Here is a 25,000-nt window from a genome sequence, read left to right as displayed (position 1 = left end):
ATGTGCAGGAGTGTCAGCCGTATACCCTTCTGTGACCTTTGTCAGACATTCCACATTAGAGTTTATTGTGTATACACCTCGGTGACATGGGTCACATTCTACATTAGGTATGTATTGTATGTGAACATAGTCATGGCTATGAACTGTGTCAGTAGCTCACACTGTATAGCAATTGCGAAGCCACATGATGCCCTGCAATGGCTATGCACACCCGCTCAATGTGCAGTATGTCCCTGCATATTTGTAGGGTGGACAGACAACATTACATCAGCTGAAGGCCCATGTTAGTATAACATGTCCCTGCATTGGGACACCATTACCGTACTGTAGATTGGAAAGGACACCATTGTGTTACACATGTATGCATGTAATTCAACACGTCAGCAGAAGACATGTCATACTACATGTGATTGGCAAGGTCATACACCACACAGCAGGCCGGTGTACTGTAAACCTGTGCCGGTCTGTGGCACCATTACAAAGTATGGACAGCCATGTCAAATGTGTGTACAGCCACCTGCACAATGTCTACACTCAGCTCAGGGGTAGGTGGAATAATATTGAACAGACATGCACTGCTTTGGGGGAGATATGCAAGCTAGGGCTCAGGCAAACATAGTAAGCAGTCGATATACCCTACAGCTCATGTCCTCACACATAGGGGCAATGGCCAACACAGAGCATCAGTGGCAGATGTACAAAGGTCAGTGATGGTCTGTTAACATGTGGTGTATGTTGCACACACTATGGCAGTGCAGTGCAATGGTGCAAAGGGCATGCATTGTGTTGCTGTTATGGGGCATAGGCTACAACACAAATGGTGCAATACAGGTATGTATGCTAACCACCACTATAATTATGTAAGGTGCATGTCATCTGCTATAACACATGCATGCTGTTGTGTGCAACTCAGGGATGTATGATATGTACTACTATAACTGCCTAAGCTGAAACTATAATTGTCTAAGCTGATTGCCATCTGCCATATCACCTGCATGTAGCGTGTGTGTCAGTGTGTGTCAGTCTGTGTGTGTTAGTGTGTGTCTGTCTGTGTGTCATTGTGTGTCTGTTTGTGTGTGTCTGTGTGTGTCTGTCTGTGTGTCTGTCAGTGTGTGTGTCTGTCTGTGTCTGTGTGTGTCTGTGTGTGTGTCTGCCTGTCTGTCTGTGTGTCTGTCTGTTTGTGGGTGTCTGTCTGCCTGTGTGTGTGTGTGTGTGTGTGTGTGTGTGTGTGTGTGTGTGTGTGTGTGTGTGTGTGTGTCTGGTATAACTTGTAATGTACAGTTCTTGTCTTCCCCTCACAGGTGTTGATGTAGGTGTGTTGCCCTTCTGCGGTCCTCCTGATGTTAGTGTCCCCACAGACTCTAGCAGTGATGATGATAGTATGATTGAGGCACAGGCAGGGTTGTCAGGGGCTGAATCTGTGCCATTGGTTGCCATGCCACCTGTCTCCCCCTCATCCTCGCACACAGTTCCCCTGCCTACACATACCCCATCACCACTGGCCATAGACAAAGAACAGTTGGTGGGTGGTAGCATGGAAAAGGGAAGTGTGGTGACTATGGAAGGTGTGCCTGCATGCCATGATCCCAGTCAACAGACTGGTGATGTCCCACACAGGCATGTGCCCAGCGCTGCTCGTAGGAGGACCACTGGCCAACATGCCCCTGTGAGACCAAGCAAATCAGCTGGAGTCATCAAGCGCATGTTTTGGGCTATAATGGAGGCACAGGCACGTGCTGAATGGCACAACAGAGAAGGTCTGAGGCATCAGAGGGCTGCTGTCCGAGCATTAACTGACAACATCCAGGCACTTGCAAATGCTCACCATCATCTTGCAGATGTTTTGGATAGACGATTGGGTGACATGGTGGGAGTCCTTGACTGTGACATGTCAATCCTCGAGCATGGAAAGTTTGTGCTGGAACATCTGGTGGGAGTGAAGCATTGGGCACGTGGACGTAGGTCAGCTACATCACCTGTTGAAGGTCTACATGAACATGCTACTGCACATGTCTGCTCCCATAGTGGCAGTAGCAGCAGCAGTGCAGCTGGTGCTGTGCAATCCACACTAGGACACAGCAGGTCATGTGCATGTGGTCCTGGATGGTACCAACAGGGACACGAATCCAGTGGACATGTGTCATCAGACGGTACCCAATCTGGACCTCTGCCTGGTAGTACCCGTGCAACCCCTGGCAGGCACAGGTCACGTGGCTGTGGCCAGACACCGTGAACTGTGAAACCTGCCTTGTACAGTCTGCAGCTGTCAATATTACCCCTGTGTAGGCCAGCCACATGCCAGACCTGTGTGCATGCATACACACACACTGGAAACAAATGTAGGGCACCTCAACACACACACACGCATAACATCCACACATGCCCAATAATATCACAGGTCCTAACACACACGCATGATGTCATCCAATGGCACAGCCTAGGCCTCTGGCAAATATTATCACCCTGTGAATATGATGACAATGCCTGTGCTGCATCCCTGTCATCCACACCATCGGTGCAGGGACATGTTCATATGGTCTGATGCACAGGGTGAACATACTAGGTAGACAATTGTAGATTAATATTGTTGAGTAGTGTTGACAGGCAGCAGACATACCATGTATTGCAGTTGTAGAATGCATTTTGTACGTTTGACAGTATGTATCATGTGTGACAACACTAACAGCATGTTGATCCTGACGTTCTGCCTTCTTCTTTCAGGTGTAGCTGCATGTGCTGGAGGATGTTGTTGTTTGTGGGAGTCCTGTATGCACATGTTGACTACCCACAGGTCAGTATGGCAATACCTGCATGCACGTCATAGCTTCCACATCACAGTTATATTCTCCCATGTTTCAATTATGTTTATTGTTCTAATGATCCAAGAGCATGATAGCTGTGTAGTAAGCTACTGTGTTCAGAGAAGACACATCCATAGTGGGTGACATCACGAGTATAATTACCTGGAGCGTGGAGTGGGTAAAAGAGTGGTATGCCGGAAGACAAGGGTTAAGGCCAGTGGAAATAGTGGCTTCTCATTGAAAAGCAGTAATACCCACTGACATGACAGCATGCAAACACAGACACACCCACACGCTCAGGGATTCACAGACACAGTAACACACACTCTGAAACACACACACAGTTGCCAGTGTTCGGATGAGAACCCCTGCCTATGTGCATATCATCATTATAGTACTACACAATTACAAGACGTGTCACAGAGATTACACATGTGCAGGTAGTTGGAATGGCCTAAGATCGAGGACATTGACAGGGATACTACAGTGCAGCGAGTGTATGTGGGGAGGGGGTCCATCACTAGGCTATGTAACAACAGGTCACACCCCAGGGAGTACATGTTAACAGGCAGTTATTATGCCCGTCTATGATTGATGATATCAACAGGGATGCTAGATTGCTTTGAGTGGATGGGGGGAGGGGGCATTAACATTTCACTATGGTAAAATACAGCCTCACTCCAGGAACCGGACAACCATACACACGGACAGTCATGCACACACACACACACACACACACACACACACACACACACACACACACACACACACACACACACACACACACACACACTGGCATTCACAAAGATATACGCCTATGTCACACAAATACAGACACTTTACATGTGTGAGGTTTAACCATCTGCCTATGCCTTTCTTTCTACACTTCACTCTGTACTGGTGTCAACAACAGTGTTCAGGAGAGTGATAACATATGGGATGTATTCCCAACCATACATGACATATATGGACACACACCCACATGTGCCAGTACTGTGAATCAAACACCAGCCTATCTCATAATAGTTACCACAGAAGTACAGCATTATCACATCCAGTACAATGCTTTCTGACTCTTTCCTTTGACAACTGTGCTGATATATGCACAATATATGCACAGGGGAGGTATTACTGTTACAGGTGTCATGAGGTTTGCCTTCAGTGTCACCCTTACAGCATTCTACATTGTCTATCTTCCACTTCAGTTAACAAAACCTGACCTTAGCAGGTACACAGGTTATTGTAGGACTGGTTGTAACACACCAGTGAGATGTCTTCAGTAATCATTCATCTGCAAGGAAGCCCCACCACTTAGTAGTCATGTCCAAACATCTGTCCATACCTCATGTACAGCTGTATTGTACTTAGACCATATCACCATATACAGTTGGCAATGTTGAGGCTGTATTGCAACAGCATGCTGTACTAAGACAACAGTCACCTTCAGACATCAGACACTGCACACGCATGGAATCTACACAAACAGCAATACATGTACACATATGCGGTCTACATCAGTATGTGCACTAGCAGGTCAAGAGGATACATTCCACACCTTCCCCACACCATGTGTGACATAGCCGAGCATTACACCATAATGGATGTTGTATTCATGTACTGGTAGGACACCACCACTTTCACTGAGTAGCCAAGTGTACATATATTACAACAGCACATATCAGCATGACACACACAGCATTATTCCATGTCATGCTCCTACGAACTGTTACTTTGACAGTGCCATGGTAAACACATCATATCTGCCACACACACCTCATGTGTACTGGAAGACTGCCAGCAATGTGCTCTGTTAGAGCTAGGCAGTACACTCATTTAAGCATGTGCGAGGTCTGTGGCTTGTAAACATCTCACCCCAGCAGGTACTGGCTATTGTGGTACTAATAATGCCTAATGCCCAGACAGGCACACAGCATGCATGGCTTGCAATTGTTGACATGGGGTATATGTAGGAGCTGTGGCCACACATGGCTGTACATGTCATGAACATATCACCTGTGACTACTCAGGAACATACAGAGCAGAGCTGGATTTCCCTGATTCTGTCAATACAGATCTTATGTAGGTCCTATGGTCCTGTTATTTGGGTATGTTTGTAGGTATTGCATTAGGTCGACATGTCTAAAGACATACTTGCCACAAGGGGTGTTGTAGGATATGATAGGTGTCATGGGTGCTCAGTAGAGAGGGGATATTACCTCTGTCAACATAGATATCGAACCTTATGTACTGTTAGCATGCTATCAGCCATCTGCATGTGTGTAATGACTGTAGCCACCTGTATGTAGAAAGGTAAACGAAACCTATGGTAATCTAATATATGTTGTATGAGTGTGGGATGTACATATCCAGGGCAGGTACGGTTAGATCATATCCAACCATGAGGGTGTTGTTTACTGGTGTACAGCAACAGTCGACTGTGTTAATGCTGACAACATCCGGGGGACCCTGGTATGTGTACAACTGAGCTGGTTACAAACAGTGGTATTATTGCATTGCATAACACATTATGCAGCTGTGTCTGTACATGGGTACTTTGCACAGTTGCTGTAGGCCTAGGTACAGTCCACCAATCGAGGGTCATCTGATGGTCTACCATACTATGTCATACCACATATGGATGTGTGTTGGTAGTCTGGGAACATGGTGGTGGATGTATATGAGGATACAACATAGAATGCTGCATTTGCCATTGTCACCTGTACCTGACTCATCTGTGATGCGTTATGTCGGAGTAATGATCTTAACATGTGAGTAGCCTTTACAAATATGTGTACACCACCACCTGGAATGTCTGGATCTGAGTTATATGGTGGTAGTGCAATTGTGCACTACAGAGCCTTCAGCCAAGTGTCCCTCACTGCACAGATGTCAGTATTCCCCATTGTAGGTTCTACATTGAGCAAATGGATTACTAAAGCCACACATCTAGCACGGGTTAGCATAAGCATCCAATGCAATTGTCATGTAAGTGTCAGGGTGTTACATCTGAGTGTAGGACATTTGACTTGGAATGCGGCTATATGGGTAAATGTGACCTAGGTATTATCCACACACACATGTAACATGGATCCATGTGCTCTGTGTTGAAGGCTCGTCATTTGGTCATGAAAGCCCGGAATGACAGACACTGGACAACCTCATAATAACAGCAGGACATTGGCTCATTGTTTTGGTCTAGCAGTTGCCACCCATGCCATGACATCACTGCACGTGGCATTAATGTGCTTGGTAACAAATGCCCCATGTAAGGTGATGGACAGTGGCAGAACTTGTGTATATGACCAATGTGAGATATACTTAGGGTAGCAATCCTTCTAATAATGACAACTACTAACACAGCCGGGAGAGGTCATCTTGACTACTGCACCTCAGTGCCATTACACAAGGTGGCTCACACATTATGCTTGCACATGCCACTGTTCCACGTATAATGTCACTGTCCACAACCTGCTATCAATGTATGCCTTTCAGGGCAGCAAGGTGTGTGACACATGCTGTAGGTAGCATCCGCCTGTGTGACCCAGGTAACCTATTGTTTGTCACATCCACACATGCATGAATGTGTATACGTAACATATATATGTCAGTACTTCAGGTACATGTATGCATGTGTATCACACAGCATAGACACAGATATATCATTTACAGGCCACATACAGGTATCAGGTAGTAAACCAGTTTGATGTGCATATATACTGACAGGTAAGATGTACCTAACTGTAAACCTGTGTGTTTACAATAGGAGTCCATTATGACATGTTCTGTACATGTAAATGTTTGAGCATGCACACTGTGGCCTTCAGTGTTTAGAATCGGAGTGCATCCCAAACAGCCCTGTGCTACTAAGTGTATGAGTGCACCCACTGCCACCTTGTGCAATTTGAGTCAGTGCATCCAACAAGCCCTTTGTTACTAAGTGTATAAGCATGCCCAGTATAACCTTGTGTAGTTGTAGTCATAGTGCATCCCAAACGGCCCTGTGCTACTAAGTGTATGAGCATGCCCACTGTAACCCTGTATAGTGATAGTAGTTGGCCATACTCCAGTTCAGGTTCCTGTTGTGCTACAACTATACCTCTCAGGCCTACATGTGGATGGTGTGTCTTGTTTGTGCATACAGGTTGTAATGGACATCTACTTTAAACACACAGGTCTACAGCTATGTACTTCATGACTGTCAGTCTCCCTGTTGTTGTCCTCAATTATAGAAGGGCAGTCTGACTGCCTTGGGATGTATAATCTTTGTGGTGCATCTCATAACTGTGTAATACTGTAATAGTGATCCTTAGATAGGCAGGAGTTCTGATCTCACCACTTGTGAGTGTGTGTGTAAGTGTGTGTCTCAGCAAATGCCTGAGTGTGTGTATCAGCATAGGCTGTGTGTGTGTATTTGTGTCTGCTTCCTGTCATGGCAGCGGGTTTTGCTGCATTCCAAAGAGATACCTCCTTTTCCACTGGCCTTTATCATTGTCAACCGCTATACCTCTCTCTTCCCCCCACCCCACTACAAGTAATCTGTCCTGTGATGTCAACAAGCTTAGACGTGGAATCAGTAAGTGCAATTGTATGTGTTCTGTGGCACATACCCCAACTGCATACCACTGTACTAGTTGCGTTTACATAGGCAAGATGTGTATGCACAATACTGGCAAGTGTGTGTGTGCTTGTGTGAGTGGTTACCCTGTAGCCAGGCATAAACATGTAATGTATTTTAGCACACCATGGTAGCCATCTGTGGTGACCGTTGTCTACAAAGTATTACATAGTTAGGAATGGTCAAGCAGAGACATAGAAGTGGTCTCTGGGGTGTTGGTCCATACCCATCATTCCCCCACCCTAACTCCACAATCCCCAGGGTAGATTACATTAGCCATCATTCCCCACCCAAAACTCCACATACACAGCAATCATCCATTCTCTGGTGAACTGCTTATGATTTAAATGTTATAACACAAAAGATGCCTCTATTTTGTGTACATTTCAGTTCCTTTGGAACCCTTCTGTGTCACAAAGGGCATTCAGACATGTGTGTGTGTGTGTGTGTGTGTGTGTGTGTGTGTGTGTGTGTGTGTGTGTGTGTGTGTGTGTGTGTGTGTGTGTGTGTGTGTGTGTGTGTGTGTGCGTGTATATATATATATATATATATATATATATATATATATATATATATATATATATGTATATATATGTATATATATATATATATATATATATATGTATATTTACATATGTATATATATATATATATATATATATATATATATATATATATATATATATATATAATGGCCATGGCTGTGTCTGTGTATATGCATATATATATGTGTGTACACATCCCGTAGGTGCATATATATATATATATATATATATATATATATATATATATATATATATATATATATATATATATATATATATATATATATATATATATATATATATATATATATATTAATATGTGTAGTTATGACAGTTGCACAGATGTAGACTTGTCTTTGTTGTTTCACAGAGTACAGTACATTCAAGGGTACTGTACATATGTACACAAAGGGACTGTCCCATTTGTTTTCAGTACTGTGGAATACCTATAGTAGGATGTGCATTATAGATTCCATGCTGCATGTGTACAACCTGATGGCTTAATGGTACATCCAGTAACCTCAGTGTGCATGGTCCAGGGTTCAAGATCTGCAAGCCTTGTTGATGCTGTCAATAAGGACTGCATAAAACACTTTTAAGCAGGTGCAAATGTATTTTCATGACAGTAAGCAGCAGGTACACACTGGTAACAGACATGTACAACCCGCGGTACACTTGGAATGCCCTTCTTTGGCAATCCTGCTGATGTCACCCACCTACGAATACACCTCTGGTACTGCTGCAACCCAGTAATAACCATGACGTGTGCTGTGACTGCATAATGCTGTAGTGTGTTGAACTAGTTTGGTAGGTGTTCTAATCCCAGACAGATCAAGTGTGTGTGTGTGTGTGTGTGTGTGTGTGTGTGTGTGTGTGTGTGTGTGTGTGTGTGTGTGTGTGTGTGTGTGTGTGTGTGTGTGTGCCTGCCTGTGAAAGAAATGATGCTTTTAGAGTATGCACACTATTTACAACCCACATGACCACCTTTGGCAGTCCTGCTGATGTCACCCACCTAGAAATACACCTCTAGGACTACTGTAATGCAGTATTCTCCGTTGTGCATGCTGTAACTGCGTATTGCTGTAGTGTGGTAAATTAGTTAGATAGGGGTTCCATTCCAAGAGAGACCAACTGTGTGTGTGTGTATCTGTCTACCTGAGACAAGAAAAATGCTTTTTAGAGTATGCACACACTTTACAATTCACATGACCACCTTAGGCAATCCTGCTGATATCACCCACCTAGGAATGCACCTCTAGGATTGCTGTAACCCAGTGTTCTCTGTAGCACATGCTGTAACTGCGTATTGCTGTATTGTGACAAATTAATTAAGTAGGTGTTCTATTCCAAGAAAGACCAAGTGTGTGTGTGTTTCTGTCTGCCTGAGACAGGCATGATGCTTTTTAGAGTATGCACACTCTTTGCTATTCACATGACCACCTTTGGCAATCCCGCTGATGTCACCCACCTAGAAATACACCTCTAGGACTACTGGAGCCCAGTATTCTGAGTAGCACCTGCTGTAACTACGTATTGCTGTAGTGTGATAAACTAATTAGGTAAGGGTTCAATTCCAGGAAAGACCAGCTGTGTGTGTCTCTGCCTGCCTGAGACAAGAAGAATGCATTTTAGAGTATGCGCACTCTTTACATTCACATGACCACTTTTGGCAATCCTGCTGATGTCATCCACCTAAGACTACACCTCTAGGACTGCTGTAACCCAGTATTTTCTGTAGCGTATGCTGTAACTGCATATTTCTGTAGTGTGATAAACTAGTTAGGTAGGGGTTCTATTCCAAGAAAAAACAGCTGTTTGTGTGTGTCTATGTCTGCCTAAGACAGGAACTATGCTTTTTAGAGTATGCACACTCTTTACAATTCACATGACCACCTTTGGAAATGCTGCTGATGTCACCCACCTAGACATACACCTCTGGGACTACTGTAACCCAGTAATCTCCGTAGCATGTTCTATAACTGCATAATGCTGTAGTGTGATGCACTAATTAGATAGGGGTTCTATTCCAGGACATGGCAGGTGTGTGTGTGTGTTTGACTGTCAGAGCCTGTGTGGTTGTGAGTGTCTAATCCCTGGACATGTTGGGGAGCGGATTTTGTAGTTTTCCTATATGGTGTCTGTCTTATATGTCACAATGTCCACCTCATGAGGAGTACAGATGTCAGTCAGCCAAGGGACTGTGTTGGCAAGCCATACCCCTACATCTGGCAAAAGGCCTGGTGAACAAAGTATGCAACCCTACTATTACCCGGAATACGTACCTGTCGTACACAAACACACTTGCCTAGAATATCCCGCTATGTTGCTGGTACCCTTGCACATTGATGACAGATAGTAGGCATGGTGTGAATGCGATGGGCTGCAGAGGGCATGGCACCCTGTACAGCAGTACAATAGGCACATAATTACAGACAATGTGCCTTCACTATGTTCCCCACTGGATGCATGCAACATATGTGGTGCCATCAAATGTGATCCACAGAGGCCATACAATGCCTTGCACATGTGCCCTGTATGGACTGATGCCACTGACACCAGGGAATACATGTATCATGCTATCAATGCAGGTGCAGGGTCAACCTGCTGAATATAAACAGGTTCTGCCACACCAGGCCAGTATTGGCATATCGGAGGATAACAGTCTGTGTACGCAACATGTGCCAGCCAAACTAGGTACACCTGTGCATGTCACAGTACATTATTGTGGGACATGCATATCCCAGGCAATGTCCATGTTAAGGACTATCAAACACAGACATGGCATGCATTGCAAAGCTATAGCCATGCACAATGGTAACCAGGATGTCAGGACAGTTCATACAATACCCATCTGTGTGGGACATTGCAGACAATACACCCCTGTACCACACTGCCCACCATTGTCGGGTGGCGTGATGCCAAGGATTACCCCTCACCCAGCCTTGTACATCCATCTTGCACATCCAACCACTGCACACCCATGAAGCAATGCACACATGCATGTCAGTACTGGCACCTTGTGTCTGCGTATGGGGTATGATGCTCCCAACCACAGTCACTCCCAGTATAACTCCCATTGGCATACTGACAGATGTCAAACACGTTCACATGTCCTAGCCCATAGAACCTCTGGATATCCCCTGTGGTGCATGTAGTACCTGTGCATTATTGCAGTGTGGCAAACTAAGTGGCTTGGGAGTGTATTTGTGGGCCTGACAAAGAGCGTCAATGTGAGTCCGAGAGTCTGATTGTGTTAACAATGACATCCATTCATGTGGACAGCCATGTGTGCTACATCTAATGTATGTCTACTATATCTCTGTTGTGGATGTCGCACACCAACACACATATATGTTCTTGCAGCACACCAACATGTCAGTCTGTGGCACATGGAGTAACTGCATGTTCTTATAATAGTAATGACTAGTCACTTAGGGTTTTGAACCCCTGTACTGGTAGGTGTATGACAGATGATGCTTAGGTTTTAGTCTCCAAGCCCTTCTCTGATGTACTTTGCCTCTGTCTGTCCCTCCCACACACTCTCTGGTGGATGTGGAGGTGTACACCTGCTTAGCAGCAGCTTGTGTATTGTAAGTGATGGTCATGTTCAAGTGATGGCCTCTGCACCTATTGCAGTCCTCTTCTAGCTGATTGCATGTGGAACAGCTGTGATGATGTTCCCATAGCCATTCGCATGAAAAACACAGTACAATATCTAGGAACATCATGTTGGTGTTTGTCCATGACAGTCGCTGTGAGTGGTACCTGGATCTGGTGTTTGGTAAACGGCATCACAAACGATATCTGGATGTTCCTCAAACAACATACACAGTGGGAAATAGCCTAAAGACAGGAAGGTGATGTGCCAGACATGACTACAGCATGTAAGTGTAGCTATGCTTCATTGAGAGAACTGCCTGTTTAACAAGTTGTGTGTGGTAATGGCTATTCTGCATGTTTTAAAACTGACAAGACAGTGCTCTGTTTGTAAGGGACCCCCATCTGTAGGGCCATCTGTGGACTGGTTAGTGTGTGGAACCATTTGTTTCCTGTGTTACTCACTGAACACACATCTGTAAACAGCAGGAGCATAGTGTGAGGATTGCAGTCAGTACATGGTGATAGTGATGAGTTACTGCCATTGCATCCCTGATTGGACATATGTCACATGAAACAGTGGTATGACAGACACTGTCTGGGGTTCTCAGTGACATGCCAATAATGGGCCACTGTTCATAGCTGCAGTCACAAGTCTTCTACATGTTGTACAGATGTCATGCAGTATATATGCATGTGTTGTGCTCCCTCTGCAAATGTATACCATCTGTTGTGTTGGGTTGATAGTCATATCTATGCATGTTATTGTAAGTAATCCTGACTGCTGTTGATTATTACTAAGCCATATCTGTGTTTAAACTGCAACACCATAGGCTGTATGGGTTTGGAGGTCCCGGCAGAACCTCCTGTCCCACTTCAGCTGGCCATGGCACCAGGCACCAGCACATCTGGTGCCCAGCCTTGGACCTCCACCTCTGTTGGCTCTACACTGCCTTCTGGTGGTACCACCACTGAGGATGGGGCTTGTCCCCCTGGGAGCAGGTCCAGACAGGAACATGTCCACTGTCGTACAGTCCCGGACGTGGTGCATAGGGGGCTCAATAAGGGGTTTCAAGGCCAGATATGCCAGCTCATGGGCAGAGTGTCACATTTATAGGGTGATGCTGCCACTCCTAGACAGTCCCCAGCACTGCCGCCTTTGCAGCTGTTTTGGTGCAGTGGTGGCTGCCCAATGGATGGGGACCTCCGTCCCACTGTTTCCATCTGGGGGGGGTCATAGGCTTGTGAATGCCAAACACCCCTTCCCGTCCAAGGTGTATCCCCCCACATGTGTCATATACTGACCCTGTATGCTGTCTTGTCTGTCATCCTACCCTACCTATCCTCCACGAGCATACCTACTCTCCTTCCCCCACATCCCACTCTCACCCTATGGAAACAAAAGGCCAATTGGTTTCTAGAACAACATTTGCCCCATACATAGCTGTCCATTTCACACACGTGTCTACTGGACACATGTAACCCTTTTAATATGCATCACAACATACTCCAGTTGTCCTCACCCCTGTCTCTCAGGCACACGATCCTAGTATGCACATGACTCCTAAATGTTCCAGGTACACATGATGCAGATGACCCCATTGTACACACAACATTACTGGTCCCTCTATGGTTACCCCAAAAACCTTTATCATGATGATGATGATGTCTCACACAGCTCCTTGCAAGAGTACTGTTCTCATATAATGATTGGACGGGAACTGTTGTGTTAATGTAAATAACATGCACAGAGTGATGTATATGGCCAATGTACAAATGTCTGCGTGCATGACTGACACATGTCTGTCTGAGGGAGTCTTGAAATTACATAGGACAACACCACTACATAATACAGGCATTGCTGGTGTTTCCCTTTTCATTCCTTTATAATGCTTTGTTGTCACATGGGATGTTCCTGATATAGCTATATATATGTATGTATCTATATGCTGGACATAAACACTCACACATACATCTACATGATGGAATACATTTCCTATACTGTTGAATGACTGCGCTGGATGATATGTTTGTGATAAGGTCCGATGTCTGTATATCTATCATGGCTTAGTGGTAAATCACAGTAACTGTGTGTGCAGGGTCCTGGTTTTGAGCCTTGCAGAGGCCATTTATTTTGTTGCTGGGCAGAACAAGGCCATTGGATATGGTGTGATTAAGGCACATTAAAGCAGTTGTGAGTGGGTGTGTGCATGGTGCTAAGCAATGCTAACCTCTGCTTACAGTTTCTTACACTCAGTTAGCCTCTACATTGCTTTACCAGTATAATACTCACATACTGGCGACCAAACAGCCTTACACCCGCTTGCTCCCGCACTTGTAAATGCACTGCATTTGGTGTTTGCATCTGACACTCATGCCCCTGCGTGGGAAAGAGGACTACGATATTTCCTTGTGATGCCTATTACATCAGATTACATGCCTACAGTATCGGGAATGGCTGCCCATTAGGCGACAGCATGCCATTCGACTGTACAAAATCTGTGGCTTGTCCAGAGTTTGATTCATATTATTGATGTGTTCCTCTTACAATCTGCACCCATCTGGCTAATACATGGGAACTGACACTCTTCAATACAAACAAGTAATTGGGTTTTGGAACCCACATCCTTCAGCTGAGTCATGCTACTGCATACCTAATATTCTATCATCTTTCTAAGGTTGCCAGTGGAATATGTGCTTTCTGTCCCTATCAGACCTCTCATACGATTGGGGAAATGTATAAACTGAATTAGGGACACGGCATAACAACATCAGGAACACATTTAAATTATTGGTGCTATTAACCTGATACATTGACAGACTCAGAGCATATGAATTCATACATATTGTCTGATGTAAATGATGTTTATAACTCTTAATTGTTGTCGTTATTCATTACGTGTGATTCACCACCTTTCCTCCAAATGTCACTAGTTTTAGGAGGGATTAATTGGGGCAGAGTTAGAAACTGAGTCGAAATCTAGGACATCCCTGGAATTTGGGGACAGCTCAGAGGTATGGTCCCTATTTGTTCCTCCAATGGTTTATGTCCTGTCAAGTGGATGTGCTCTTAGGGGTTGAGAGGTATGGTCGTCAGCTATGCCCATTTCAGAATATTACTTACATCCCTGGGGTGGTTGTAATTTGACTGCGCCAGCCAGCACCTGCACGCCTAGGCCCATAATTGCATACTCATAGTTCCCCCACCTGCCACTCCTCTACAACACTCATCCTTCCTGTGGGTGCAGGTGGGGTATAAACACACCACTACACAATGCATACTCTCCCCGTGTTGGGACACATGTCGTACGTTGTGTAGATCCGTGGGTTATCAGGCTTGCACAACCTACTGGTCCTTGTACATCTACAGGCTGGTTTGATAAGTCATTACCGGGACTGCCTCCAATGATTCATTTTTGGTGTCCCACAAGGGACATCGATGTCTATGTTTCAAGATTAGACCTGGCAGGTCTATCCCACTGGTAGTATCCTGCCAGTGATCTGAGAAGCAGTGGTGTGTTTACCTTTATTGTGTGTCTGTATGTCTCACTGGTCTAGCTGGGGGGTGGGGGGGTTGATGCTACGTGTTCCACATTTGTTTATTGGACCCCTCACCCCTATATGCATGGCCTGTGAACATATGTTACTCATAACTGCTGTATCATATCCTAGCTATATACATGTGTATATTTACAGTCACACACACACATATATATATATTTACATTACTATATACAGATATATCTGTATATCTATGCATACATATATATTTAAATTTTGCTATCTCTCTCTCTCTCTATATATATATATATATATATATATATATATATATATATATATATATATATATATATATATATATATATATCTCACAACATATGGGTCTATGGGCGTCTGCATATGTATATATTTATTTGTGGGTATGTATCTGTATTCTGTCTCTATATGTATACATTTGTACTACAGAGAGGGAGAGGCTTATCTCTATGTTGCTATGGGTAGATATACACACACATACCGCTACATATATACATCTACATCTGGTTATTCCGTTCCTTGCCATATAGATTACACTTTGCTGCAGTGGGACTTGTAGTGGGTGTGGCTACTCATTGGGTGACACCTCTGCCCAATGAAGACATTCACTTACATCCCTAGGGCTGTCCATATAGGCCCACATCAGCCAACACCTGCACACCTAGACCCATAAGAAACTACCCATAGTTCCCCCACCCGCACCTCCTCAATAGCACCCATCCTTACTCTGGGTCCTGGTCTGTTCTGGACACACCACTACACGCTGCCCACTCTCCACTTCACGGGACCCATTTCATACAATTGTCTCAGCCCATGGGTCATAAGGGCTTCCCACCCTTGTATTCTGAGTATGTATACACCCCAGCCAGAATGGTCAGTCTATCACCTTTTTTTGGTCTTGGCAATTTTTGGGGTTCACGGGTACACTGTGTACCCCCCCGGTTGTATCCTGCCAGTGGTCTGGGGAGTAGTGGACTCTTTACATTGTTTGTGTGTGTGTTTCCCATGTCCGGCTGGCGGGGTTGAAGGTCATGCTATGTGTTTCATGTTTCTTGCTTGGGCTCCTCACTTCCATTGGCATAGCCTGTGAACATATATCACTCTTGTGTGCTGTTTCCTATCGTAGCTGTATATCTGTGTATATCTACACACGCACACACACACACACACACACACACACACACATATATATATATATATATATATATATATATATATATATATATATATATATATATATGTGTGTGTGTGTGTGTATGTATATATATATATATATATATATATATATATATATATATATATATATATATATATATATATATATATATATATATATATATATATATATATATACACATATATATATATATATATATATGTGTGTGTGTGTGTGTGTGTGTGTGTGTGTGTGTGTGCATATATATATATATATATATATATATATATATGTCTGCAAATATACCCATGGCTCCTGGTTCCCCAAGCACACACCCCAACACCTCCCTAACACTGCTGTCATCCATTCTCCAGTCGGATTCGTGGTGTATCCACACCACTACACATCGGCCCCTCTCTACTCCTATAGACCCAACTCATCGGTTGACTCACTCCACGTATCCTCAGAACTCCCAAACTTTTAGTCCACAAACATTGATGACTTGAGCGACCAAAAGAATACTATTTGCAATTTTTGGGTTGTCCCACATGGGACAAGCATGTGTTTATGTCAAGATTAGACTCTATACTTCATTACATCCTTACTGCTGTTAACATGACACTACAATAAATTAATATGTATGACTATGTGGTAACGTACACGTTACACATGAGAGCCTAAGTATGTACATGTTCGGCGTATTTCTTTTACAAATAGACCGGTTTAGTAATTGGCGTTGCCATAGCAGGCAGATCACAGGAATGATTCCATGTGTGGGAAAGTCCTCACATTTGATTATTTTTAGCACAGCACTGACTTCGGACATTGTACACACTTCTGTGTTTTAGCAGTTTTGACCCGTCCCTCTTCTGCACAGCCTATTATTCTATCTATTGTCGAGGTTTGTAAGGGCACATTCATGTTATTTATGTCTGCAAATGGAATGAATGTGTTACAGAGAATGTACTTCTACATATTGATGTCTGCATGTGTGTATGTATATATACCTATAACGAACTCTCTGACCTCCACGGGGCGGTCCAATTAAAGCCAGCCCATCCAACCCTGGTACGTCTGGCTCCATAATTTCATACCCATAGTTCCTCCACCCCACCAGTGTTCAAAATATACGCATACCATCCATTGTCCACTTGTTATCGCAGCCATGATGCACCTCCACACATTGCCCTCTCCAGAGCGTTAGGGGCTCTACACATATGTTGTCCCAACCCATGTATTCTCAGGCTTTCCCACCATTTAGTCCTTGAACATACCTGCCCTTGCTTGTGTAATTGTCGGAAGGCCAAATGGTCTATCAATGTTTGTGTAGTTCCACCAGGAACTACCCTCTGTGTGTAAAGTAAACTTAGCAAATCAACAATGTTATTCCCACTGGTAATATCCTGCCTGTGGTGTGAGTAGCAGTGCTTTGCTCACTCCTGCCCAGCTGGATATGACATACACTGACAGGGCTATATAATACTGGGGTTGCTGTTGATTCCCTTCTCATTCCTTTTATATGCTTTATTGTTATGTCATTCTTTCTTCAGATATATATTTTCCTATGCTGGGCACTGCTTAGACCTGCGCAAGTGCACTCAGACTTGCTTACTGGTAGTTATATGTATTTACTGCTGCTTATTTGTGCTTACACCTGCTTAACTAGTACCTTATTAATTATGACAATGCCACTTTGCTTGAATTATATTTAAGTTAAATATCTCATGCGATACTCTTATGTCGGTTTTGAGGCAAAATGACATTCATTTCACATGGAAAATGATATGTGCTATTGTTGGGCTCAAACCGTGAATGCTTGTTTGATAGGCAGATGTTCTAAACACTACACTATTGACACTTACGTTGTTTACACATGTTTTTCTCTATCTGAATGAATATGATGTGTAAGCTATGCTCAGCGGAGGGCAGTGAAGCGCAGACACATTGTGCTTTGCTTGCACCTTTGATAGTGCTACAATTCGAATGTATAATAGGGAAACGGGGGCAGGGAATCTAATTGTGACAGTTCTAGGGACAGGGCTCTACATTCCTCTACATGCTTGTGTGTTTACTACTTCAATTTTATTTCCCTGCTTGTGGACACTCTTGTATGCTTAGCATACATTTCGGTATCCACGGACACTGACTTACTGACTTACTATTAGGGGCGGGCTCTACTAGTAGGCATAGTAGGTTTTGCAAGTGTCGGGGCATGTTTACACCTCCATAGAGCATTTGTACATGCCCCCTGCACTCGCACACATTTCCTTTGCACGTCAAGGGTGCAACAGCGCGCCCTCATACATATTCATATGGCACTGCTGCACCATCTGTAGTGAGGATGCTCAGCACAAGGCTAAAACCATCCTTGCACCGAGCTTCCTGAATCCAGGGGACAAGCTCTACAGAAGTAAAAGTCATTCACATAATTCCACCTTAAAGAGATCTGTAACTAATGGAGAAGTTACTACTGGCAAGCAACTTTACATTTCAGTATTTCATTTACAGATTCAGTGCCTGCTGCCCCTGAAGAATTAATTGCCTATGTTATATTAAAAAAAAATTGGTAAGCTGGTAATATTGCAATTGGGAATGACTGACCAACTAACAACAAGTGCATAGCTACTAGGCATCTCACACAAAGGAAAGCACACTCTGTAGTGCAGAACCCCTATCCCCCCCCTTAAAATGCTCCAAATAATCAGCAATTGAAAGGGCACTACAGTATCAGCTCTCCATATACATGGTGTTGGAGTCTTCTGCACCAAAGACAATTATGCTACACACACAGTGACTGCCATTTGCTAAAAAAAAAAAAAAAAAAAAAAAAAAAAGTTAGCTGCACATTGAAAACAGACTTGGCATGAGCAATAGTAAACCTCTCTCCCCTTGAAACTCACAATTCCATGAAAATGCATTGAAACTTATAGTGCCTTGAAAAAGTACAGAAACTCATAATTCCATCAGCAGTTTGGTAGTTGGTGTAGAGGATTCAGGCTCTTGTCTCCACAGAAGTTCATAATTCCTTCAGCAGTCTGGTAGTTGTTATAGAGGATTCAGGCTGTTGTCTGCTGTAACCAAGTTACAGCTCAGGCCTGATCAAGTTAACAAGTAATCTCCGTGGTATCCCCGAAGTCTCAAAACAACCCACTAAAGTGTAGTGGGTCTAAAAACAAAACATTGTAAGAAACCTCTCTGTGTGGAAGATTTTCAGTCCATATATTTCTAGTTAATCACTGTATATTAATCAGATCAGACAATAGTAGTAGAAGTAGCGAACGTAAACTCGTCAAGTCAAAAAGTAATAATAGAAAATATATAATTCTACAGCATTACTAAGTATTTGAAAGTAATCCAAGCAAGGCAGGCAGTCTGTTTCCAGTCGAAAATCCTTTATTAAGTACACAGACAAGCGATCCAAGTAAAACAAAAATAGAGTAATAATTTCCTCACAAGCTTTCTAAATATATATATACTTTTTATCAGGCATGGGAGTGGTTTATTGTGCTGTAAAACAAAGTGTTATTGGTACACATGTTAAATTCACATCCCATCCCCCATCAGTGTGACATTCGAGCTGGTCCTGCCCTACCTAGTAGTTGTCATAATAATATATAGCCCTAATGTACTTTAATGGTACATCTTATTTAACCAAATTATTAAGTCTGTGATTTTATACAAGGCAATATACTACATGGCTGGAAATATATCAACCTTAGTTCATTTTGCGATCAAAAATTATATATAAATATACACATATACATTTTGCATGTAAAAATCACTTTCTATTTTCATAACCTATTGTTAACAAAGATCGCTTTCGTCTTTCTAGACTTCTTCAGGTCTGTGTACAAGAACCCTAAAAACCTATATAATTGTATAATTAGTTAGTATTGTTATTACCATCATTCTGAATAAAGTTGAAAAAAGTGAACCAGAAAAAAATAAAAAAGTATATATGTATGATGATGGAAACAAAATATGCACTTAAATTTCAAATGATTTAAAATGGTATTTAAAACCAATTTGTAGGAAAAAAAATAAATAAATAAAATAACAATTAATCATGTAAATAATGTGGCAATTTTCTAAGTTCCAGTGCACTTTTAATTGAACAGTAGTAGTTTAGTCCAGGCTTTCTAAAAGAGTTCAGCTTTAATTGCCACATGAGTTCCTGTTACTCCAGTATATTCGGGATGTTTCCTTCAAGATCACCCATGTCTATGTGATCCAGGATCTGGAACTTAAAACCTGTGTGTCTTTTATGAAGAGAAAGGTGTTTGGCTAGTGCATTATTTTTACATCCAGAGCGGATTTCTGACAGATGACATGAAATCCTTTGCTTGAGTTTATTTATAGTCTTGCCCACATAGAATGCATCACATTCATTGCACTGTGCCCTGTAAATTACTTTTTTAGTGTTACAGTCACCCCCTGCACTGGTTTTAATGATCTTCTTTAAATAAGGGAAATAAAAACTATCACCTTGCTGTATAAATATACAAAATGTACAATTAGTTTCACATCTTTTAGTGCTTTTCTCACATGGTCTAGGTTTAAATTCAACAAAACTTCTAATATTCCTGGCCTTCCTATAAACAAATAATGGAGCTTCACCTAAGATGTTAATCAGAAAAGGGTTTCCTGTGACAATGTCCCAGTTTTCTTCAATAATATTTTTGATACTCTGATAATCCAAAGTGTATGTCAAGATGCAGCTATTTTTGCATTTGTTATTCTCTGTGGGATTACTTAACATTTTTCTACTGGGGAGGTTGAGTGAAGGTGCTTCAGTCCTTTTCAGTTCTATAATGGGTTCCAGGATGTTTTTTAACATCTGACTTTCATAGCCTCTCACTAGAAAATCGTTCTCTAAGTTGTTCAGGTTTCTCAAAAATGGTTCCATCTCTGTGGTAATTTGAGCTAATCTATAGCCTTGGGATTTCACTACACTATACTTGGTTTTTGTAGGATGTAGACTTTTACTGTGGAGTAATAAGTTAACCCTCATTGATTTTCTGAATAGATCAGTGGTGATTCTGTTATTGTTGATGTCCTTGGAAATCTGCATATCTAAGAAAGTGGTTGAAATACAGCTATGGGAAGAGGTAAACTTCAGGAAGGGGATTGTTTGATTGAGGTAAGTGATAAAATCTCCAAGCTGCAAGGTGTCACCTTCCCACACAATAAAGACATCGTCAATAAAACGTAAATAGCATGTGATATGCTGCATGTAGTCTGTGTTGTTTAACACAAAGTCCTCCTCTCATTTGCCCAGGGCTATGTTAGCTATGCTGGGAGCCATGGCAGCCCCCATTGGAAACAGACTGCCTGCCTTGCTTGGATTACTTTCGAATACTTAGTAATGCTGTAGAATTATATATTTTCTATTATTACTTTTTGACTTGACGAGTTTACGTTCGCTACTTCTACTACTATTGTCTGATCTGATTAATATACAGTGATTAACTAGAAATATATGGACTGAAAATCTTCCACACAGAGAAGTTTCTTACAATGATGTTTTGCCTGATCAAGTTAACTGACTAACCTGCCCCCCCCCCACACACACACACGTGCATACACATACAGCTATGGCATAACATACCATATTTCCATTCCTCTCTACCTCGTAGCACAAGAGATCTGGACAAAGCCTTAAATAATGGGGGTACAATGGCCCAGAAATATGGATAGATTTTAAACAGTGCTCTTTTTAACATAGATAGTTGCTAAAATAACAGGATTTGTGCTAGCATGCTTTTTGTTTTTTAAATATTTTTATTTTTATTCATTTCCAAAAACAAGAAAACATGAATAAAGGTTATTTATGACAATGAAGTATTTACAAATTATTTAAAAAGGTAGGCTAAAACCTCTAAACAGATATCAAACATTAAAACCAAAATAAAGTATTTACAAGGGTGTCTATTGTTGACATATAATTGACTTTCTATACAATTGTTTCCTGATTATAATCTGCTGCAGTCATTATTCTCCAGTATTTCAGTTACTTTTTGCCATGCTACGTATAATGATGTAGTTCTTTCAGTTCTTCCTTTAATAGTGTTCATTTCCAATTGCGATACTGCTGACACCATATTCATGAATTACTTAAAAGTTGGAGAAGCTTTGGATTTCCAGTTTGATGTAATGTTCTTCCTTGCAATAGCTAGGAGAGTCCATAAGATTACATATTTTGTTCTTGGCACACAGTCGGGTACAGGTGCATTAAACAAAATAATAGATTTGGAAATCTGGAATTTATCATTGAATACCATTTGCAGAAAATAATTTATTTTATCCCAATATGGTTTAATCAAATGGCATTCGTAGAACATATGTTGCCAGTCTGCTTTTATTGATAAATCACATTTCCAGCAGCCAATATTTTTCTTAAACATAAGTTCCATTTTATGAGGGGTTACATAAGATCTGTGTATGAATTGCCATGTAAAAGTCTCCAATGTAATGAAAGTGATGTCTGCTTTGGAGAGAGAAGAATTAGTTTTTATCTCTGTCATTTGGCACATGTCCATTAACTGATCTATAATAATTCCATATTTTGTCATTATTATGCATTTTAATTTTTTTGTTTGTTTTATAAATAGATGATAAGTATCCCTTTCCAGTAATGGGGTGATTCGTTAGTAATATTATATGTTCTATAAGGTTAGGAACATTTTGTCTTATTGATGGTTGCATTGTTTCTTGTTTGCTTAATATATACTGTCTTAATTCTTGTACATGTAACCACGAACTATCTTCCATATTTAATTTCTGTTTAATCTGGTCTATTGTCAGAGGTTTTCCAGAGTTTAGCAATTGATGCCAATATATTAATCCCTTTTCTTTAAGCATGTTGACTACTTCCATATTAAATGTTATTATATTACCTTGTGTGTACGCTACTGGATATAAAAGAAATGACCATGCTTTAATATCAGGATTGCTATTAATAAGATTTTGGAAAATTTTTAATGTATAAGTAATGTATTTGGGACTTATATTTTTATTCTTATGTGTCATCATATATTCCTTCATCAGCCATAGAAAATTGTTTGGTATGAAATCTGTATACTTATTTGCTACTACAAATCCTGATTTTAACCAGATTCTCTCATGAACTAGCTTCCATTTTGATGTATATTTTGTATTTAACCATAATGATATTGTTTTAATAATGGATGAATGCAAATATATTTCTATGTCTGGTAAACCTATGCCACCTATATCCCAATCATCTAGATGATACTTCATAGCTATCCTTGGTTTTTTTGGATACCATAGGAATCTTAGCATTAAATCATTTAATTGTTTTAGGTGCAATTTAGCTGGTGGCAAAGAACAAGCTTGTATGATATAAAGAATTTTTGGAAATATGATCATTTTAATTATATAAAGCCTTTCTTCCATTGAAAAGAAGAATTTATTCCATCTTTGTATTAGATTTTTAATATTATTTAAGGTTTCTTTATAATTTGTTTCAATTGTAGTATCTAGGTTGTTAGTTATTATAATTCCCAAGTATTTAATTATATTATCGGTAGAGATATATTTATGGTATTTTTTATTTAGATCTTCTTTATTAGTATTTATAAGCAATACATTTGTTTTGTTCTCATTAAATTTAAGACTTGAAAAGTTTTGAAAGTTTTGAATTGAGTCCCATAATGCTTTTAAACTGCTATTATTATTTTTAAGGTAATTAAAATATCATCAGCAAAAAAGTTGAATTTTAAGCTCTAGGCTGTTGTCTAGTTGTATTCCTTCAATATTTTTATCCATACATATATTATTTGCTAAGGGTTCAATGACTAGCGCAAACAATAATGGAGAAAGAGGGCAGCCTTGTTTTGTGCCCTTAGTTATTTTAATAGATTTAGACAGACAAGATCCCAGTTTTATATAAGCCAATGATTTTTCATATAATGATTTTATTAACAAAGTGAAGTTGTTTGAGAAGCCATATTCTTCTAAAACTAACCACAGATAATCCCAGTTCACTGAATCAAATGTGCTATTTATGTCTAAGCTAATAACATTCATTTTGTTTTTTGTGACATTTATATAATCAATTAAGGAAATAATTTTTTTAATGTTGTCATAAGTGTTCCTATCTTTTATAAAACCTGTTTGATCCTCCTCTATCAAAAGTGGTAGTAATTGTTTTATTCGAGCAGCATGTATTGCCATAAAATTTTATAATCTATTTTAAGAAGTGAAATGGGTCTGTATGATGAACATTCACTGGGATCTTTATTTTGTTTCAGAATTGGTGATATTAATGTGTACTTCCAAGAAGGAGGAATGTCTTTACCATTTTTAACTGATGTAAAGACATTCAATAACAACAGCAAAGCCTCAGTTGATAATAATTTAAACATTTCTGGGGTGATGTTATCTATACCTGGAGCTTTGTTTAATTTTAGCTTATTTACTTCAGCTTTAAGTTCTGTCATTGTTATTTGTTTATCTATTAGTTGTACCTGCTCCTCTAATAACCTAACTTTAACATTGTTTTTGAAAAAAGCTTTCAATGCTGAATGTGTTTCTGTTTTCTCATTTTGATTATTAAGTTTATGAAAAAATAGCCTAAAAGCTTCTAGTGTTCCTTCTAAATCAGATACTTTCTTTTTGGCTTCTATATTATGTATTTCCTTGATTTGATTTGTTTTAATAATCTTTTTAGTCCTATTTGCTATTCTTCGTTGGTTTTTAGGGTTCATTGAATAGTAACATAGTTTAT

This window comes from Protopterus annectens, chromosome 10.part0 (genome assembly GCF_019279795.1).
Source record: "Protopterus annectens isolate FY-2018-M chromosome 10.part0, PAN1.0, whole genome shotgun sequence".
Taxonomy (NCBI): Eukaryota; Metazoa; Chordata; order Ceratodontiformes; family Protopteridae; genus Protopterus; species Protopterus annectens.
The sequence above is the reverse complement of the archived record's forward strand: the minus strand, read 5'-3'. Positions refer to the sequence as shown.